The sequence below is a fragment of the Danio rerio genome, chromosome 4 (assembly GCF_049306965.1).
Source record: "Danio rerio strain Tuebingen ecotype United States chromosome 4, GRCz12tu, whole genome shotgun sequence".
Lineage (NCBI taxonomy): Eukaryota > Metazoa > Chordata > Actinopteri > Cypriniformes > Danionidae > Danio > Danio rerio.
The window spans coordinates 58,671,066-58,690,258 of NC_133179.1; the positions used below are offsets into that span (position 1 = coordinate 58,671,066).

Sequence of the window (19,193 nt, forward strand, 5' to 3'; positions counted from 1 at the left end):
TCAGCATCTAGTGTTTTTCTTTCTGGGCAGATCTACATCTGATTTAATTTGAACCCTGACTATGCTGGCTGATTTTATCTGCATCTCAGTCCTGTAATGACAATCATTTAGTTTGAACTTGACACTTCTTTCTTTTACTAATCGATTTTCTGAGCTATATATTAATTCCTTTTTGTCTTTGAGTTATTTTCTTTTGGCTCATAATTATTTCCTGAGGCATTCCCCTCAAATTAGTTGTTCATACAATTTTGATGCATTTTTTTATCAGCTGACTAAAACTTACTGTATGTATTGTAAATTTCAGTTTGCTCTGTTTTAACTATTATTCCTTATTAATTCCTTATATTGTTTTCTTAAACACTTTTCTCTTTCAATTTTTCTTATAGAAATTTAGAACTGTCACTTTCTGACCTTATGTCCTATGAATTTTATTTCAACTTGTTATTTCAATCTTCTCTTTAACTATAAATAATTTTTCTAGATTTGAATCTCTTTCCAGTTTTCAATATCCAATCTTGATTTAGGCCATTCACAATAAGATTATGTTAAGATATTTCCTTTACTTAGTTTTAACTTAAATACTTAATTCCATTCTTATTTATTCTCCTATTTATTTATTGCCTTATCAAAAGCTTTTTCTTTTTCTTTAGTTAGTCTGCTGCATTGTAATTTATCATTCTATGTTTAAGGACTTTTATGATTGAACCTATTAAAACTTAAACCTAAATTTTTTAACATTCATCATAACATATTCAATATTTAAAGTTTCACCTTGAAATTACCTTATAACACTTTTTCTTACTTAAAATTTGCATGATAATAATTTCTCTCAAATTGACAGGAGTCTGATTTGATACAAGAATGGGTAGCTACACTTTTGTTCTTAATTTTCCTTCTGTAATGCTTGAACTTAATTTGGACTATAGGAGTTACTTTGAGGTGGACTGTCAGACTATCCCCCCTCGCAACCTGAGACAACCAGCTCACAGATTGGTGCTTCTGTGGTGTCCTGACATTCCTTCATATCAGGGCACAGTTTTCCCCCTCTCTCTTTGGGCTGGCTTCTTTCTTTGACTCAGCTGATGTAAAGTTCTGATGGAGCGTTTTTTTCTCTTTGATCAGTTCATCAGTCTCTTGTTAGTGTCTCTTTTGAATGTCTTTGAACAAATGTAGCTTTTTCAGTCCTCAGTAAATCCTGGGCATAAAGTTCATGTCACAAGTGTCCACAGCCATTTTGCTCTTTGTGTTTTTTCACACACCTTTCCATTTGCCAGTATACTCAGAGATGTCTGGTAGGTACGAGACTTCAGTCCCCCAAAGTTCATCCCTATGTCCTCTTAATTAATATATATAGAATTTAGCTCATGACTTAATAAATCTTAATTTTTTTCTTTCTTTCTTTTTTCTTCTTTCCCATTTTTCCTTCATCACATAAAGACTCCTTTTATCCAATTTGTTTTTATTAATTCATTAATTTATTTATTTTTGTTTGCTGTTTAACAACTAATTTTTTCTAAATCTCAAAAATTTTTATCATATGTAAATATGCTTAATTTTCCATTTGTTAAATGTCCTTATAATATTTTTTTTTTGGCCTCAGATTGTGCTTCACTTATTTTTATTAATTTATTCTAGTGCTTCCTCACTAGTTACATTAAATCTTACATTATGTAATTTCTCTAACATGTCTGTTTTTAATTCACCATCACTACATGGTGCTTGCATCTGATATAACTGTTCAAAATCCTTACTGCAATAGCTTAGAATTCATAGTACTAATTTAACTCCACATGTTTGTTTACTTAAAGCATTTTTCCTAACAGAAATGCAATTTGTAATTCTCAATCACTTTTTAAGTACATAAAATATTAACTACAACATTTTTGAACTCACTATGATGTTCTTTAATGTCTCCTCAGTGTCTATGCTTTACATCTAAATCACTGCTTTTACTACAAATAGCTGTTGGCTCACAATGACAGCCTGTAGCTGACTTTAAGACAGATGACAAGTCAACTTAAGCCACAACAATTTTTTAGTGCACTTAAACATAGTTTTATCTTTTAAAGCTAAATCTTGTTTTCTTCAAAATGTTACTGTTTTTTGTAATTTTTATCTTATCTGTTTAATATAAATTTTTTAACATCTTCTCTTTTTATTCTATTTAACAATGTTTGGACTTCCTTTTTCTCCATTTTCCTATGCTTCTTTTCCCTTTCAAAAATGAGCATTTTTGTCTCATAGATTTTCCTAATTCATTTTTCTTTAAACTTATTTTCCTTAAACATTTGATCATTAACTCTTTAATTAATCAATATTCATTAAAGTTTTTTCTTCTTATTCTTTATTTACTCAAATTATTAACTTATCTATTTTTTCATACTGAAATTTATTTCCTGATCAATATAAATATTTATATCCATATGTAGTAATTTCTATGCTTCAGTTTTTTATTTCTTAATATTTATTAATATATCTTCTAGTTGCGTTTATTATTACACAACTCTGTTTATTAAATCTAATTCTATCATTGGTAATTCCTTATTTCATTTACCTTATATTACTTTATAATATTTCTATTTATTTAATACCTTATAATATATCTTTACTCTGTAGCTTCTATCTGTCCTGTGAAACTTTTGTTCTTAAAATAGACAGATTCTTACCACTCCTGAACCAGACCTTCTTATAGACTGTCGACATGTCAGGAATTTCAGTCCCCTCTTTGCCTAGTTCATACTTAAAAACACTTCAAACACACAGAGATTATTCAGAAAAATGTTTAACTAGTATATTCTTCTTTTTAGTCTGTGTCTTTCAAATGCAATATGATCTCAATTAATCTTATAAGGCTTAATCCTCCTCTGTATCAAAATCTCTTCCCTAAACCGCATCACTCTCTATCTTATTGTTCTTAAATCACACAACATATGCAGTCCTTTTTATCTTATAATATAACAATGATAATTCTTTTAAACTCACTCTTATTGCAACCATACTTCTAAACACAATCATACTTCTCACTCATCCTAACTCATCTCTTACGCTGTGTAACCTGAACCTCACCTCTATTCTAGTCTCTCTAGAGCAAGGGTGGTAGCTTCTGCATACCAGTATCTTCAGTCCAACACAGACAAATACACAAATACTTACAATTAAATAAATACACTATACTACACTCCTCTTGAGTGACCTGTTACTTCTGCTCCTCTCTTTACTGCTCTTCAGTAAAAATAGCATTTTACAGGGTTTTTGCCTTTTTTCCCCTAGCCTCCTGAATAATAATATTTATCATTATTAAAACAGAACGGGTACTCCGAGGTCTTTGCGCGCTTCTCTCTACTTTATTAATCTGTTTTAATCTCTTAACTGTCACCACACTTTAAGAACTTCCTCTTAAAACTTATAAATGCTCTATGCATATTCTTCATTATTAAAAATTTCCCAAACATGAGTAACAGTTACTAGTTAACGTTTATCCTATCCATCAAGGCCCTCTTAGGAAAACACAGATCATTTGCATGCAAATTGTTATTTTCTTCTGGTATTCAAAACCCTTGTTTCCTTTTTTATGTTTACTTTTACTTTTTTAGTTTTACTTGTAGTTCGTTATAGCTGGAGAAACAGTTCAAGTGACTTTTTACCATTACAAGCAGGTCCTTGGCAGAAAAAACACAAACGTATAAGCTTAAAATTGCTTACCGTTTTTTATCGTGGCCACATATTTGTGTTTTTCCTCCAAGCCCCAGCATGTCCAGTGTCACCCGATCGTCTCTGTCCAGCCCCACGTTGGGCGCCATTTGTCGTAAATTCGACGTCTAATCAATTAGAAATTATCAGACCGGAGGTTTTGAATATCAGAAAAAAGACTTTATTCTCCATAATAAAGCCGAGAAAGAGCAGAGCAGACCCCAGAGCATTCTGAAGTCTCTCCTGGACACCTTCTGAAGTCTCTCCTGCACCTTCTGAAGTATCTGTGTTTGTTACAATTTTTATACAGGATTATTTGACACACCCCTAAGTCTCTTTTTAACTCTTGACCATTTTTGAATAGGTTTTCTAGTCTAAGGGGTCCTGCTATTCTTGGCTCTCAGCCCACTAGCTCATGTCAGCAGAGATGTTACAGGTCTATGTCAGCAAAGTATAGATGCAACTTATGCAAAAGGATTAAGTGTTTACATACATTGTTATGATAGGATAATAACTTGATAATATGTTACTCATTCTAACTTCTGACACTTATAGCTTCATACAAGTGTTTAACATAAATAATCAGTGCTTTACATATTCCGTTATTCTACACAATCAGTCACTCAGCCTTCTCCTAGTGTTGCTTCTGTGCAGGCACTCTCATCTTACACAGACATATCACTGTATTTTTAACACAGGCTGGCATGTTTGCTGCAAACACTACATACATTTTGAGAAGAGAAAATTAACTGCTTTACACTTAGAAAATACTTCACACTGAGAGAATAGAAATCTTCTTCAAGTGTCACATGTAAAGTATGTCAAGATGCAGATGAAGGATTCTTACACCTGTTTTTATATTGTAATGAGTTGAAAGATTTTAATGAGAAATGCAAAAGCATTATTTTAACTTTGAAAGGAGAAAGAGATGACAAACTTGAGTGGGAAAAGGTGTTGATGTTGGGAGTGAACAAAGAATTTAATAATGAAAAGCTCATAAATTTACTTGTGATGTTAATGAAGAGTGCAATATGGGAGAGAAGAGTTGCTGCAAAAAAGAAAAAAGCTGTATTAGATGTGTGGAATGTATTTAAGAGGAAGGTGGAGAAATATGTTGAATGTCTGTTTTATTATTTTAAGTTGGAGGACATGCAGGAAGCTTTTTATGATGTTTTTACTCAAGAAGTTTCAAAGATTTTAAATGACACAGGAATGAAAATGCCCTTTTAAAAATGTGATTATACCCTTTAAGGAGTTCTACTTGCAACATTTTATATTTAAAATGTTTTATTGTGAAGATATGATGTAATACGGACCTTTTTAATGTTTTGTCTGAAGTGAAATATGTATAAATAAGTGAATTGTATGAATTTTTAACAGTATAATAAAAAAAAAAAAAAAAAAAATGGAAATGCCCGATCTCATCTGAACTCGGAAGTAAAGCAGGGTCGGGCCTGGTTAGTACTTGGATGGGAGACCGCCTGGGAATACCAGGTGCTGTAAGCTTTTCAAAAAAAAAAAAAAAAAAAAAAATGCAAATGCCTGCTCTCATCTGAACTCGGAAGTAAATCAGGGTCGGGCCTGGTTTGTACTTGGATGGGAGACCGCCTGGGAATACCAGGTGCTGTAAGCTTTTCGAAGTCCTTCATTTGGCAGCTGATAGACTTCCCCGTGTCACAGCTTCGCTGCCATTATTTTTTCTCGCCTTCAAGGGCATTGTTTCTGTAGGTGCTGTGTCGATGCCAGCTGAGCTGCGCTCGGTCCCTGATGCTGCGCCTGTTTTAAATAGCCAACTCTTGACAGCCTCTTTCGCTTACGGCCATACCACCCTGCAAATGCCTGCTCTCATCTGAACTCGGAAGTAAATCAGGGTCGGGCCTGGTTACTACTTGGATGGGAGACCGCCTGGGAATACCAGGTGCTGTAAGCTTTTCGAAGTCCTTCATTTGGCAGGTGATAGACTTCCCCGTGTCACAGCTTCGCTGCCATTATTTTTTCTCGCCTTCAAGGGCATTGTTTCTGTAGGTGCTGTGTCAATGCCAGCTGAGCTGCGCTCGGTCCCTGGTGCTGTGCCTGTTTTAAATAGCCAACTCTTGACAGCCTCTTTCGCTTACGGCCATACCACCCTGCAAATGCCTGAGGCGCTATTGAGCAAGGAAGGAAGTGTGAAGATTGGTAGAAGAAGTAGTGTGAGAACACTTTTTGTTTTGAAAGCTTTTTTTTCTTTCTAGTTTTTGGATTGTTTTTTTTTAAGAAGACCAAAAGAGGATCAAGAAGGTTTTTAGTTGGAGTTTATCACTCCCCACTCAGCATTTTTGCTGTTTGGGGAATCTTTATTTTTGTTTGTCTACTGGACTGCTAAAGACAGCGGCTAAACAGCATTAAGATGGAAAAACAAAGAGGTGAGCAGATTGTAAGCATGGATGGAGATGATGGCCAAGGAAGACGTGTTTTTCAGAAAAAGCTAACAGTATTGGTTGAAATTGTGGGAGAAGATAAAATTACAATGATGGAGCTTTTGAAGAAAGTGAGAGAAGATTGTGGTGTTGTAATTGGCTGCAGATATAAGAACCCAAAAGAGTATGAATTAACTATGAATGAAGAGGAAGGGAAAGAAAAAATACTGGATGGGCTGAAGATAAAAAACAGCCGGATAATGGTAAAGGAAATAAACAACAATGAGATGGTGGTCTCTTTTCTGAATCTGCCAACATACATTGAAGATGAGGAAATAATTGGAAAACTAACGGAATGGGGAGTGAAAGCAGCTTCACCTGTCAAAAGGAGAATGTGGCCAGGAACGGATATTGCAGATGGAACAAGATTTCTAAAAGTTAAGTTCACAGATACTGTGAAATCGCTACCATACTCAACAAAGTTTGAGACGCTGACAGGAACAGAACATTTTAGGGTCATACATGACAGACAGGTGAAAGTCTGCAGAGTCTGTATCCAACCAGGACACATTGTAAGAGACTGCCCTAACTTTAAGTGTTATAAATGTGGCATTCAGGGTCATTATGTGCGCGAATGTGACAAAGGAAAATGCAAGTTGTGTAAGATGGTCACTGCAATGTGTGTATGCAGAATTCCAGAGGAAGAAATCATGGGAAGCTCTCTGGATCTATATGAAAGTGTGGAGGAGGCAATAACAGGAAAGGAAAAAGATGAAGAAGATGAACAGAATGAAGAAGATATAATGGTAGAACGAAGGGCTGGAGAAGAAGTACAAGAGCCGATGGATGACTCACAAGATGCCATGGGAAAATTCCCGCAGAAGCAAGTGGTTCAAGAGGAAGAGGAATTATTATTTGAAGGAGGAGGGAATGGTAAGAAAGGAGGTCAAGAAAAAGCGAACCAAGATGGGAAGGAGCACAAGGAAAATCAAAGAGGAAGAGACTTCATGACAAGAATTTTAGAGACACCACTGATACAACTGGAGGAGGAAATGGACATGAGTGCCGGAAATATCAAGATGCTGAAAAGGAAAATGAAAGGCACTGAAGAAGAGACTACAAAAAAGTAAGATCTGAAGACATTTTCAAATGTGGGTTCTCCTCTTTTTTATACTATATGCAATGTGTGACTTGCTGAAAATTGCCTGTTTGAACTGCAATGGACTAAGAGAAATGGAAAAGTTTGAGAGGGTGATTAGAAAGTTCAAAACAGATGTAATTTGTTTGCAAGAAACACATTGGTCAAATGATAAAATGAGTGATATAAAAAAAGTTTGGGGAGAAGAGATTTATGTAAATCATGGAAGTCAGAGAGCATGCGGTGTGGCGATTTTGCTTAAAAAGGGAGGAATACATAATGTAAAGCAAATACATAACGATGGTAATGGTAGATTGTTGGGAATAGACTTCATGTATTACAATGAATCCTTTAGATTGCTTAATTTATATGCTCCTAACATAGAAACTGAAAGAAAAGAGGTTTTTAAAACAATGAAACCACTGTGCACAGGTAACTGCATAGTAGTTGGAGATTTTAATGTTTGGTGCACAAGGCTTGATGTGTCAAAAAGTATTAATTTTAAATCAGATGCATCCAGAAGATACTTAAATGAATTAATGCAAAGTGAGAACATGGTGGATGCCTGGAGGGAGGAGAACCCATTCAAGAGGGAATTCTCAAGAAGGCAAATAGTAGTAGGGGTTTTAAAACAAAGTCGTATAGACTTATGTTTAGTAAAAAGGGATATATTGCAGTATGTGAAAAATGTAAGTTATAAGTTTATTGAAATAGGAGATCATGCTGCTATGATTGTAAAGATGAGTTTAAATTTAGAATCAAGGGGTGGGGGGATGTGGTGCCTGAATGCAAGTTTATTAAAAGAAGAGGCATATAGGGAGAGCATTGAAAGATGTATAAGGTATGAAATGGAAAATCCATTATTTGAAAATAATGTATGCGAGTGGTGGGAGGATTTGAAAGAGAAAATAAAAATAAGAAGTATACGATATTCAAAACAGAGGAACTTTAAGAGAAAAATGGAGATGGAAAGCATGAGAAATAATTTAGAGAAAATAGAAAACAACCCTGAGTACACAAAAGAAAACTTTCTGAGGATAAAAGGGGTATTGGAGATGTATGAAACAGAAAAATGTGAAGGTGCAAAAGTGAGAAGCAGGACAAAGTATGCACTTGAAGGGGAGAGGTGTACAAAATACTTTCTAAATTTGGAAAAGGGAAAGCAGAGGAAAAATTACATTACAGAACTAAAAAATGAAAATGGTGAAAAGATAACAGATTATGTAAAAATATTGGAAACAGTACAATTATTTTATGAAAGACTTTTTAAGAAAGAGAATACAAAACAGGAATATGTGGACAAAGTTTTAAATACTGTAAACGTTAAGTTAAGTGATGAAGAAAGGGAGACATGTGAAAGAGATATAAACATAGAAGAAATAAAACAAGCAATAAAAGAAACAAAAGTGAATAAAAGTCCAGGGTCAGATGGGTTAACGCATGAGTTTTATAAAACTTTTGAAGAGATATTAACACCGATACTGATGAAATTATTTAAACATATGGAAGAAAGAAGAGAGATACCAGAATCAACAGGTTTGGGAGTAATCACCATACTCTACAAGAATAAATGCAGTCCGCTAAATTTGGAAAATTATAGACCTTTAAGTCTTTTAAACACAGATTATAAGATTCTAACAAAAATTTTAGCTAATAGAATAAAAAGAGTAGTGAGAAGCATAATATCACCTAATCAAGCTCATGGCATACCAGGGAGGGACATCACTGACACAATATGCACAATTAGAGATGTTGTGAGCAGCATGGACAAAGATGGAGAAGGAGGATTAATGCTATGCATTGACCTAAATAAAGCATTTGACAGGGTAGAACACAATTTCATGGAACAAGCAATGAGAAGATATGGGTTTGGAGAGAAGATTTTAAATTGGATAAAGCTGTTGTATAAAAATGCAAAAAGTTGTGTAAAAGTGAATGGAGTTTTAACAAACACCTTTCCATTGGAAAGATCAGTGAGGCAGGGATGTCCGTTGTCAGCGATGCTATACTCAATATCTATAGAATCGCTGGCAACACTAGTAAAGCAAGATAAGGAAATAAGAGGAATTCAAATACCATATGGTGGTGTGAGTTTAATTCATCAGTACGCAGATGATACAACGTTCACAGTAAGGGACATGAGAAGTATAAAACGAATAATGAATCATATAGAAGTATATGGGAAAGCATCAGGAGCTAAAATCAATATAGAAAAATCTGAAATAATGAGTATAGGTGGGGTGGGGTTGAGTGGGTGTGATATACCTTTCAAAGTTGCAAAAGAACAAACAGTGATTCTTGGAGTTAATATAGGAGTAAATACAAAAGAAGCAACAAATGCCACATGGACGGGTATCTTAAATAAAATTAAAAAAGTTTTAGGATACTGGAAATTAAGAGAATTAAGACTAAAGGGCAAAATCACAGTTGTGAATTCATTGCTTCTAACTAAATGTAACTATATTTTAGGAGCAGTTGACTTACCGGTGTGGGTTTTAAATGAGATAAAAGAGGTTCTGAATAATTTCATATGGGGAGGGAAAGGAGTCAAAATATCCAACAAAACATTAATAGCAGACTACACAGAAGGAGGTTTAAAGCTGATTGATCTTAATATTAAAAAGAAAGCATTAAGAGTGAAAATAATGAAAAAACTTCTATATGGTAATGAGGAATTTGGGTGGAAAGGTTTTATGAGAGAATATTTGAGTAAAAGTAGTGGATGTGGAGAAGAAGGGGTTTTCATGTCTTTAAAGAAACCAATGTATGAAAACATACCTGTATTTTATCAAGAAGTATGCAGTGCTTGGTCTGAATTTGTAATGGAAGTGGGATATGAGTGTGAAAATATAAATCAAATACATAAGCAGCCAGTATTTCTGAATCCAAAGATACAGATGAGAGGGAGGATGTTTTATAATAGACTGTATATGAAAGCTGGAATAAGACAAGTAAAAGACATGGTATATGAATTTGTCAAAGGTTTTTTACCAAACAGAGCTATTTATGACTCTGTGGTGGAGTGGGATGATGAAATAAAAAAATCACAAGTAGACTCTGTTTGTGAAAACATCAGAGTTAGCTTACCAAAGAGATGGGTTGAAATGATTGAGAGAGAAAGTGCCAGACCAGGAAATTGGGGAATGCCAGAAATGTTTATTGTCAAAAATGGTAAAAAGATATGTTTATCTGATGTAATAACAAAAACTATATATGGAATATTTGTGGAAAAGGAAATCAAACTGCCTGCATCTGAAAATGTGTGGCCAAAATTGTTCCCAAATTTAAATGTTAAAACAATTTGGAAAAATTTAAATGTGAAATATAACAGCTTAGACTGTGAAAATTTAGATTTTAAGTTACGGCATAATAGAATATACACAAAGGTTGTGATTCATCAAATAAACCGAAATGTAAACAGGGAGTGTGATGTATGTAAGTCTGATCCAGAGACCCTGATGCACATTTTCTTTGAATGTAAGGAGCTGGGATTTTTTCATGAAAAACTGAAACAACTGATAAAAGACAATTGGGGAAAAAATGCACAAGGAAATGAATGGAAACAACTGTTCTTATTTGGAGAAAATACAAATTGCAAAGAAAAAAATGTAAATTTATGTAATTTTTTTCTGAGTCATGCAAGGTATGCAATATGGGCAAGGAGGAATATGGCATATTTTGAAGCAAAAATAATAGACGTGAATGTCATGTTTAAAAGTGTAGTTAGAAAGAATGTGTATTTAATGTGGAAATATCTAAGAAAAGATGTTTTTGAGGAAGCTTTTATTCATGAAAATGAGCTTATAACGGTAGACCACAAAAAGGGATTGATGCTTAATTTTTAAGTTGATTGGAAAAAATAAGATGACTGATATGCTAGATATAAGTGAATGTGAAATGTCATGTTTATGATGATTTGGTAGCAATGTATAATGTACAGATTGTTCTTTGTATATGTTTTATGAAATGTTTACATATGATGTATTTCATTTTTAAGTTTTTTCAATTAAAAAAAAAAAAAAAAAAAAAAAAAAAGCTTTTCGAAGTGCTTCATTTGGCAGCTGATTTAAATAGCCAATGCTTGACACCCTCATTCCCTTACGTCCATACCACCCTGGAAATGCCCGATCTCATCTGAACTCGGAAGTAAAGCAGGGTCGGGCCTGGTTAGTACTTGGATGGGAGACCGCCTGGGAATACCAGGTGCTGTAAGCTTTTCGAAGTGCTTCATTTGGCAGCTGATTTAAATAGCCAACGCTTGACACCCTCTTTCGCTTACGGCCATACCACCCTGGAAATGCCCGATCTCATCTGAACTCGGAAGTAATGCAGGATCTGGCCTGGTTAGTACTTGGATAGGAGACCGCCTGGGAATACCAGGTGCTGTAAGCTTTTCGAAGTGCTTCATTTGGCAGCTGATTTAAATAGCCAACGCTTGACAGCCTCTTTCCCTTACGGCCATACCACCCTGGAAATGCCCGATCTCATCTGAACTCGGAAGTAAAGCAGGGTCGGGCCTGGTTAGTACTTGGATGGGAGACCGCCTGGGAATACCAGGTGCTGTAAGCTTTTCGAAGTGCTTCATTTGGCAGCTGATTTAAATAGCCAACGCTTGACAGCCTCTTTCGCTCACGGCCATACCACCCTGGAAATGCCCGATCTCATCTGAACTCGGAAGTAAAGCAGGGTCGGGCCTGGTTAGTACTTGGATGGGAGACCGCCTGGGAATACCAGGTGCTGTAAGCTTTTCGAAGTGCTTCATTTGGCAGCTGATTTAAATAGCCAACGCTTGACAGCCTCTTTCGCTTACGGCCATACCACCCTGGAAATACCCGATCTCATCTGAACTCGGAAGTAAAGCAGGGTCGGGCCTGGTTAGTGCTTGGATGGGAGACCGCCTGGGAATACCAGGTGCTGTAAGCTTTTTGAAGTGCTTCATTTGGCAGCTGATTTAAATAGCCAATGCTTGACACCCTCTTTCGCTTACGGCCATACCACCCTGGAAATGCCCGATCTCATCTGAACTCGGAAGTAAAGCAGGGTCGGGCCTGGTTAGTGCTTGGATGGGAGACCGCCTGGGAATACCAGGTGCTGTAAGCTTTTCGAAGTGCTTCATTTGGCAGCTGATTTAAATAGCCAACGCTTGACAGCCTCTTTCGCTTACGGCCATAACACCCTGGAAATGCCCGATCTCATCTGAACTTGGAAGTAAAGCAGGGTCGGGCCTGGTTAGTACTTGGATGGGAGACCGCCTGGGAATACCAGGTGCTGTATGCTTTTCGAAGTGCTTCATTTGGCAGCTGATTTAAATAGCCAACGCTTGACACCCTCTTTCGCTTACGGCCATACCACCCTGGAAATGCCCGATCTCATCTGAACTCGGAAGTAATGCAGGATCTGGCCTGGTTAGTACTTGGATGGGAGACCGCCTGGGAATACCAGGTGCTGTAAGCTTTTTGAAGTGCTTCATTTGGCAGCTGATTTAAATAGCCAATGCTTGACACCCTCTTTCGCTTACGGCCATACCACCCTGGAAATGCCCGATCTCATCTGAACTCGGAAGTAAAGCAGGGTCGGGCCTGGTTAGTACTTGGATGGTAGACCGCCTGGGAATACCAGGTGCTGTAAGCTTTTCGAAGTGCTTCATTTGGCAGCTGATTTAAATAGCCAATGCTTGACACCCTCTTTCGCTTACGGCCATACCACCCTGGAAATGCCCGATCTCATCTGAACTCGGAAGTAAAGCAGGGTCGGGCCTGGTTAGTACTTGGATGGGAGACCGCCTGGGAATACCAGGTGCTGTAAGCTTTTCGAATTGCTTCATTTGGCAGCTGATTTAAATAGCCAACGCTTGACAGCCTCTTTCGCTTACGGCCATACCACCCTGGGTACGCTAGAGGGAGTTAGTGTGCAAACAGGAAGTGAAAGGCTGCAGACGGGAGAGAAAGGCTCTCCCTTTCTTTTGTTGTTTTATTTAGTTTTTTTTGGGTGTTTAATATAGTTTAAGGAGTTATTATTTTTATTTTTGGAGTTTAAACCACCTGACAGCAGCACATGTGCTAGCTGGAAGGTGGTTATTCACCTTTTTTGCTCGGATTTTTTTGGGACAATGGAAAGCACAAAGGACAAATTCACTGGACTTTCGGGCAAAACAAGAGGAGAAAGTAACACAGAGATGGATGGTGAAAAGCAAAGAGGAGACGACACGGGAGTACGAGAGGGAAAACAGATGGGAAACAACACAGCACGAGGAGGAGAAACAAACATGGCTAACATGGAACGACAAGAAAATCAGCAACAGGAAAGACAACATGAAAGGAGAGGAAAGAAGTACTTGAAGGAAGCAACTGTAATACTAAACGTGGACAAAGTAAAAGAGGTGAGAGTTTCAGACATTATTAAGGCGTTAACAGAAAAATGTGGACATGGGAGAATTTTGGCAATAAGACCGAGAAAGGACAAAGAATATGAAATAACTTTAGAAGAGGAAGAAACTTGTGACAAACTGATTGATGGACTAACAATAAATGAAGAGAACTGTGAAGTTAAAATGTTACAAAACAGAGACTATGTTGTCTCCTTTATGCACTTGCCTGTTTATCTGGAGGATAGTGTAATATTAGAAAAATTGGATGGATGGGGTGTTAGCCCCTTATCAAAAATTAAAAGGAGGACATATCCGGGCACTGAGATTGAGGATGGGACAAGGTTCATAAAGACACGGTTTCCCAAGGAGGTGGCTTCGCTTCCATATAGCACGAAGTTTGAAACGGCAGAAGGACCACAATATTTCCGGGTGATGCACAGCCACCAAGTTAAGACTTGTAGGCTGTGTATGAGCCCGGAGCATGTGATGAAGGACTGCCCAGACTTTAGGTGCTTTAAGTGCGAAGAAAGAGGACATTTTGCAAGAAACTGTGATGCAATTAAATGCCCGGAATGCCTCCAAATTTTAGCAAAATGTGAATGTTGGATGGAGGCAGAGGAAGGAGAAGAGAGAAACCAGATAAGCAGGCAAGTGCATAAAGTAAACAATGTAGAACAAAATGAAGGAGAAGAACAAGCAGGAGTTTTACAACCAAAAGACTTACTGAAAGAGATACAAAATGGAAAAGAAATTCAAGAGGATAAGAAAATGCATAAGAGGAATAATGAAGATGACATTTTTTGTGAAGAAAGACATGAAGAAGAGAGAGGAAAAATGCAAAATGAAGCAAATGAAAGACTGATATTGGAAGAAAGGGAGAGACAAACGCTTTTCAAAGGAACTGAGAAAAGAGAAGAAGAGGATAATGAAAACATAGAAATGGAAACAATGGACAACTCTCAGATGTGTGGAGACAATGAGGTGAAGACTGGACAAAGAAATGAAGAAAAAAGTAATGAAATTGGAAGAGAAGAAGAAATTAAAATGGACAGAGAGGAGAGAAGAACAATTCGAAGAAGGACATTAAAGATTAAACCTAATCTAGAAAGTACAAAGAGAAAATTTACTACAAGAATGAAAAACATGAACAGATATGAAGTGTTAAAGGAAATGGAGGGAGATGATGAGTAATAATGATTTTTAGGTTTTTAATTTTATTTTTATTTCTTTTAATGGTTTTAAAATGTGTATCTTTTAATGCAAGAGGTATGATGGAAAAAGGGAAATTTGAGAAAATAAGAGAAAAATGTAAAAATAAGGACATGATAGTATTACAAGAAACAAACTGGAAAGATTATGTAATGGAAGATTTTTAAAAAAAGTGGGAGGGGGATATCTTATATAACAATGGTGATGGCAAAACTGGAAGAGGGGTGGCATTTTTAATAAAAAAAGATGTTTTAAATATTAAAAAAATCGTGTATAAAGACAACAATGGAAATTGTTTAGTGATAGAAGTAAACTATGAAGGACAAGAAATGATTATAGCCAATATACATGCACCAACGGAAGAGAAAGATAAAAAAGAGTTTTTTAAGATTTTAAATAAGGTAATTGAGAGATATAAAAAAATAATAATGGTAGGAGATTTTAATACAGTTTTTAATAAACAAGACATGGCAGATGGAATGGTTTTTAAATCTGACACAGCAAGGAAAGAACTAAAGGAGCTAATAAAAGAAAATAATTTAATAGACATATGGAGGGAAAATAACAAAGAAAAAAGAGAGTTTTCAAGGAGACAAATAGTTGGAGATTTTATATGTCAAACAAGAATAGATTTTATATTATGTACTAGGAATATTGAGAATTTTATAGAAAACATACAGTATGAAGAGAACAGTTTTAGTGATCATAAGCTCTTGCATTTTAAAGTGAATGTAGATAACATACAAAAAGGACCAGGAACTTGGATTTTAAACACAACCATTTTAAAAAATGAAGATTATGTTCAAAAAGTCAAAGAAATAATAGAGAAAGAAAAAGAAAATAGAATGTATGATGAAGATAAAAGGATATGGTGGGAAAACACAAAATACCAAATAAGAAAATACACAATCAAATATTGTGCAGTACTACAAAGATGTAAAAAGTATACAGAAAAAGAAGTTAAAAGATCCTTAGAAAAAGAATTAAACAAAGAAAATAAAGATATTGAAAAAATCAAAGAAATAGAGCAAAAATTACGAGATTTAGAAGAAGACAAATATAAGGGGGCAATGTTGAGGAGCAGATCTAAATACACAGTAGAAGGGGAAAAATGCACGAAATTCTTTTTTGATTTAGAGAAGCAAAGAGGTAAAGCAGGAATACTAAAGGAAATTAAAGGGAGAAATGGAAAAATTGCGAAAGGAAACATAGAAATACTAGAAGAAATCAAACATTTTTATGAAGATCTTTTTGAAGCAAAAGGTATTGATGAAGAAAAAGAAAGGAAGATTCTAAATTATATAAAAGTAAAATTAGAAAAAGATGACAACAAAGAATGTGACAGAGATATAGATGAAGAAGAGATTGAAAGTGCAATAAATCAACTAAATAAAAAGAAAAGTCCAGGTATAGATGGAATAGGAAATGAATTTTATATTGTTTTTAAAGATATTTTAAAAGGAATACTTAAAGAAGTTTTTAAAGAAATTTTTAAATGTAAAGAGATGAATGAAAGAATGGGGATGGGATTAATGAAGTTAATATATAAAAGAAAAGGAGCAAAAACTGAATTACAAAATTATAGACCAATAACAATGTTGAATACAGATTTAAAGATTTTAGCAAAAGTTTTAGCAAATAGATTAAAGGAAGTGATGCCTAAATTAATTAAATCAAATCAAGCATATGCAATAAAAGGGAGAGATATAGCAGATGTAACAATGAGTATTAAAAGCACAATAGATTATTTACAAGAAAAGAAGATGAATGGTTTTTTAATTAGTGTAGATTTTGAAAAGGCTTTTGACAGAGTCGAACATACTTACTTATTTGATGTACTCAAAACATTTGGATTTGGAGAGAATTTTATTAATTGGATTAAAATTTTATATAAAGGGGCTTTAACAAAAGTAAAATGTAATGGTTTTTTAACAGATTGTTTTAAAATTACAAGATCGATTAGACAAGGATGTCCTCTTTCAGCGCTATTATATTCCCTAATCGCAGAACCTTTAGGGTTAGCAATAAAACAAGAAACTAAAATTAAAGGAATAAAAATAGAAGAAGAGGAGGATGAAGGAAAAATATACCAGTATGCTGATGATACAACAATAATAGTGAAGGAGAAAAAGAGTGTAAAAGAAGCCATGAAAAAAGTACAGGAGTTTTGTAAGGGAACAGGAAGCAAAATAAATGAAAATAAAACACAATATATGAGGTTTGGTAAAGCAGATATTTTAACAGATTGTTTTCAATTTAGAGAAGTAGAAGAACTGAAAATTTTAGGAATTTTAATTGGTAAAAATGAAAGAAAAGCAACAGAAAAGATGTGGGATGATCTAATAAGAGGAATAGAATCAAGATTAAATTTTTGGAGGATGAGAGAACTTTGTTTAAAGGGGAAAGCCTTAATATTAAATGTTTTAATGACATCAAAGCTATGGTATAAATTATATGTAACAGAAATGCCATGTTGGATAGAAGCGAGATTGAAAAAGTGTGTTCAAGATTTTTTATGGGAGGGGAAACCCCCAAGAATTGCGTACAATACAATAATAGGAGCAACAGAAGAAGGAGGGATAGGATTGATTGATATTAAACAAAGGAAGAATTGTCTTAGAGTCAAAATAGTTAAAAAGCTTTTACAAGAGGAGAACTCAACAGAATGGAAAAAGGTTATGAAATATTTTTTAAACAAAGTTGGCAATTTTAACTTAGGAGAAGACATTCTTTGGTTAAAAACAAAAAACTGGATGACGGAAAAGTTACCAGGGTTTTATCAAGAAATTTTAAGTGCATGGGGGAAATTTTTAGATGGAGTATTTTACCAAGTAAAGGGAAGAGAAAACTTGTTAAATCAACCTTTGTTTTTAAATAAATGTATTTTAAAAGAAGGGAAGGAACTATTTTTTAAAAAATGGATGGATGTCGGGATTTTAAGAATAAGGGATGTTCTTTATGAATTCAAAAAGGGATTTTTAACTAAGCAATATATAGTAGACTTAATGGAAGAAGCTAAAGAGGAATACAGTGTAAAGGAAATAGAAAATAAACTTGAAACGGTCAAAGGTGCCATACCAAAAGAATGGATTACAAGAATAGAAAATATGGAAGAATGTGGGAATGAAAAAGTCATACATGTCTATTTAAAAGGAAAGCTTTGTGATTTTAAAGATTGTTTACTGAAAGACTTTTATGTGTATTTTAGAGATAGTGTATTTCAAGAACCTATAGCAAATAACTTTTGGGTACAAAGATTGAATAGTGTGAAAAAGGAAAATATATGGAAAAACATGAGAGGGAAAATAATAGAAACAAGATTGGAATGTTTTGAATATTTTATAAGACACAAGGCAATTTTTACTGAGTGCATTTTAACAAAGATACAGAGAGAACCAAATGCAACATGTAAGGTTTGTTTTCAAGAAGATGAAGGAATTTTACACCTGTTTTTATACTGTAAAGAATTAGAATGTTTTTACATGAAATGCCAAAAAATGCTAAAAGATTTATTGAAAGATTGGGATGAAGAACAATTGGAATGGAATACTCTTGTGATGTTCGGATGGAATATGGAAAACAAAAACAAAAAGTTTGTAAATCTTCTCATAATGATGATTAAAAAATGTGTGTGGGAAAGAAGAAATGTAGCAAAGCTGGAAAAAGTTGTTTTAAATGTGTGGAATGTACTAAAACGAAAAATGGAAAGATACATAGAAAGACTGTACTGGTATTTTAAAGGAGAAGACATGTTACCAAGCTTTTATGATGTGTTTAATGATGAAGTGTATAATGTTTTAAGTGATTTAAAGTGGAAAATGCCCAAAGAGGATGTTATTTTATGAAGAATGTTTATTTAAAAAAAAAAAAAAAAAAAAAAAAAAAGAAATGCCCGATCTCATCTGAACTCGGAAGTAAAGCAGGGTCGGGCCTGGTTAGTACTTGGATGGGAGACCGCCTGGGAATACCAGGTGCTGTAAGCTTTTCGAAGTGCTTCATTTGGCAGCTGATTTAAATAGCCAACGCTTGACATCCTCTTTCGCTTACGGCCATACCACCCTGGAAATGCCCGATCTCATCTGAACTCGGAAGTAAAGCAGGGTCGGGCCTGGTTAGTACTTGGATGGGAGACCGCCTGGGAATACCAGGTGCTGTAAGCTTTTCGAAGTGCTTCATTTGGCAGCTGATTTAAATAGCCAACGCTTGACATCCTCTTTCGCTTACGGCCATACCACCCTGGAAATGCCCGATCTCATCTGAACTCGGAAGTAAAGCAGGGTCGGGCCTGGTTAGTACTTGGATGGGAGACCGCCTGGGAATACCAGGTGCTGTAAGCTTTTCGAAGTGCTTCATTTGGCAGCTGATTTAAATAGCCAACGCTTGACATCCTCTT

General features: G+C 35.1%; 1 protein-coding gene and 13 non-coding genes across 14 annotated transcripts in view; all 14 read left to right on the forward strand.

Annotated features, from left to right (window-relative positions):
• Positions 1 to 19,193, forward strand: part of LOC100537530 (uncharacterized) — an 858,077-nt gene that overhangs the window by 310,742 nt on the left and 528,142 nt on the right. The gene's annotated exons all lie outside the window — the stretch shown is intronic.
• On the forward strand, positions 5,502 to 5,620 carry LOC137494140 (5S ribosomal RNA). Its single transcript, XR_011014115.1, has one exon. It is a non-coding gene; the product is annotated as a 5S ribosomal RNA (ribosomal RNA).
• LOC137494023 (5S ribosomal RNA) lies at positions 11,321 to 11,439 on the forward strand. The gene has a single exon (XR_011013998.1). It is a non-coding gene; the product is annotated as a 5S ribosomal RNA (ribosomal RNA).
• Positions 11,498 to 11,616, forward strand: LOC137494150 (5S ribosomal RNA). The gene has a single exon (XR_011014125.1). It is a non-coding gene; the product is annotated as a 5S ribosomal RNA (ribosomal RNA).
• Positions 11,675 to 11,793, forward strand: LOC137493742 (5S ribosomal RNA). The gene has a single exon (XR_011013717.1). It is a non-coding gene; the product is annotated as a 5S ribosomal RNA (ribosomal RNA).
• LOC137493720 (5S ribosomal RNA) lies at positions 11,852 to 11,970 on the forward strand. The gene has a single exon (XR_011013695.1). It is a non-coding gene; the product is annotated as a 5S ribosomal RNA (ribosomal RNA).
• On the forward strand, positions 12,029 to 12,147 carry LOC137493610 (5S ribosomal RNA). Its single transcript, XR_011013585.1, has one exon. It is a non-coding gene; the product is annotated as a 5S ribosomal RNA (ribosomal RNA).
• On the forward strand, positions 12,206 to 12,324 carry LOC137493817 (5S ribosomal RNA). The gene has a single exon (XR_011013791.1). It is a non-coding gene; the product is annotated as a 5S ribosomal RNA (ribosomal RNA).
• On the forward strand, positions 12,383 to 12,501 carry LOC137494116 (5S ribosomal RNA). Its single transcript, XR_011014091.1, has one exon. It is a non-coding gene; the product is annotated as a 5S ribosomal RNA (ribosomal RNA).
• LOC137494129 (5S ribosomal RNA) lies at positions 12,560 to 12,678 on the forward strand. The gene has a single exon (XR_011014104.1). It is a non-coding gene; the product is annotated as a 5S ribosomal RNA (ribosomal RNA).
• Positions 12,737 to 12,855, forward strand: LOC137493635 (5S ribosomal RNA). Its single transcript, XR_011013610.1, has one exon. It is a non-coding gene; the product is annotated as a 5S ribosomal RNA (ribosomal RNA).
• On the forward strand, positions 12,914 to 13,032 carry LOC137495219 (5S ribosomal RNA). Its single transcript, XR_011015138.1, has one exon. It is a non-coding gene; the product is annotated as a 5S ribosomal RNA (ribosomal RNA).
• On the forward strand, positions 18,842 to 18,960 carry LOC141382735 (5S ribosomal RNA). The gene has a single exon (XR_012403675.1). It is a non-coding gene; the product is annotated as a 5S ribosomal RNA (ribosomal RNA).
• LOC141382736 (5S ribosomal RNA) lies at positions 19,019 to 19,137 on the forward strand. The gene has a single exon (XR_012403676.1). It is a non-coding gene; the product is annotated as a 5S ribosomal RNA (ribosomal RNA).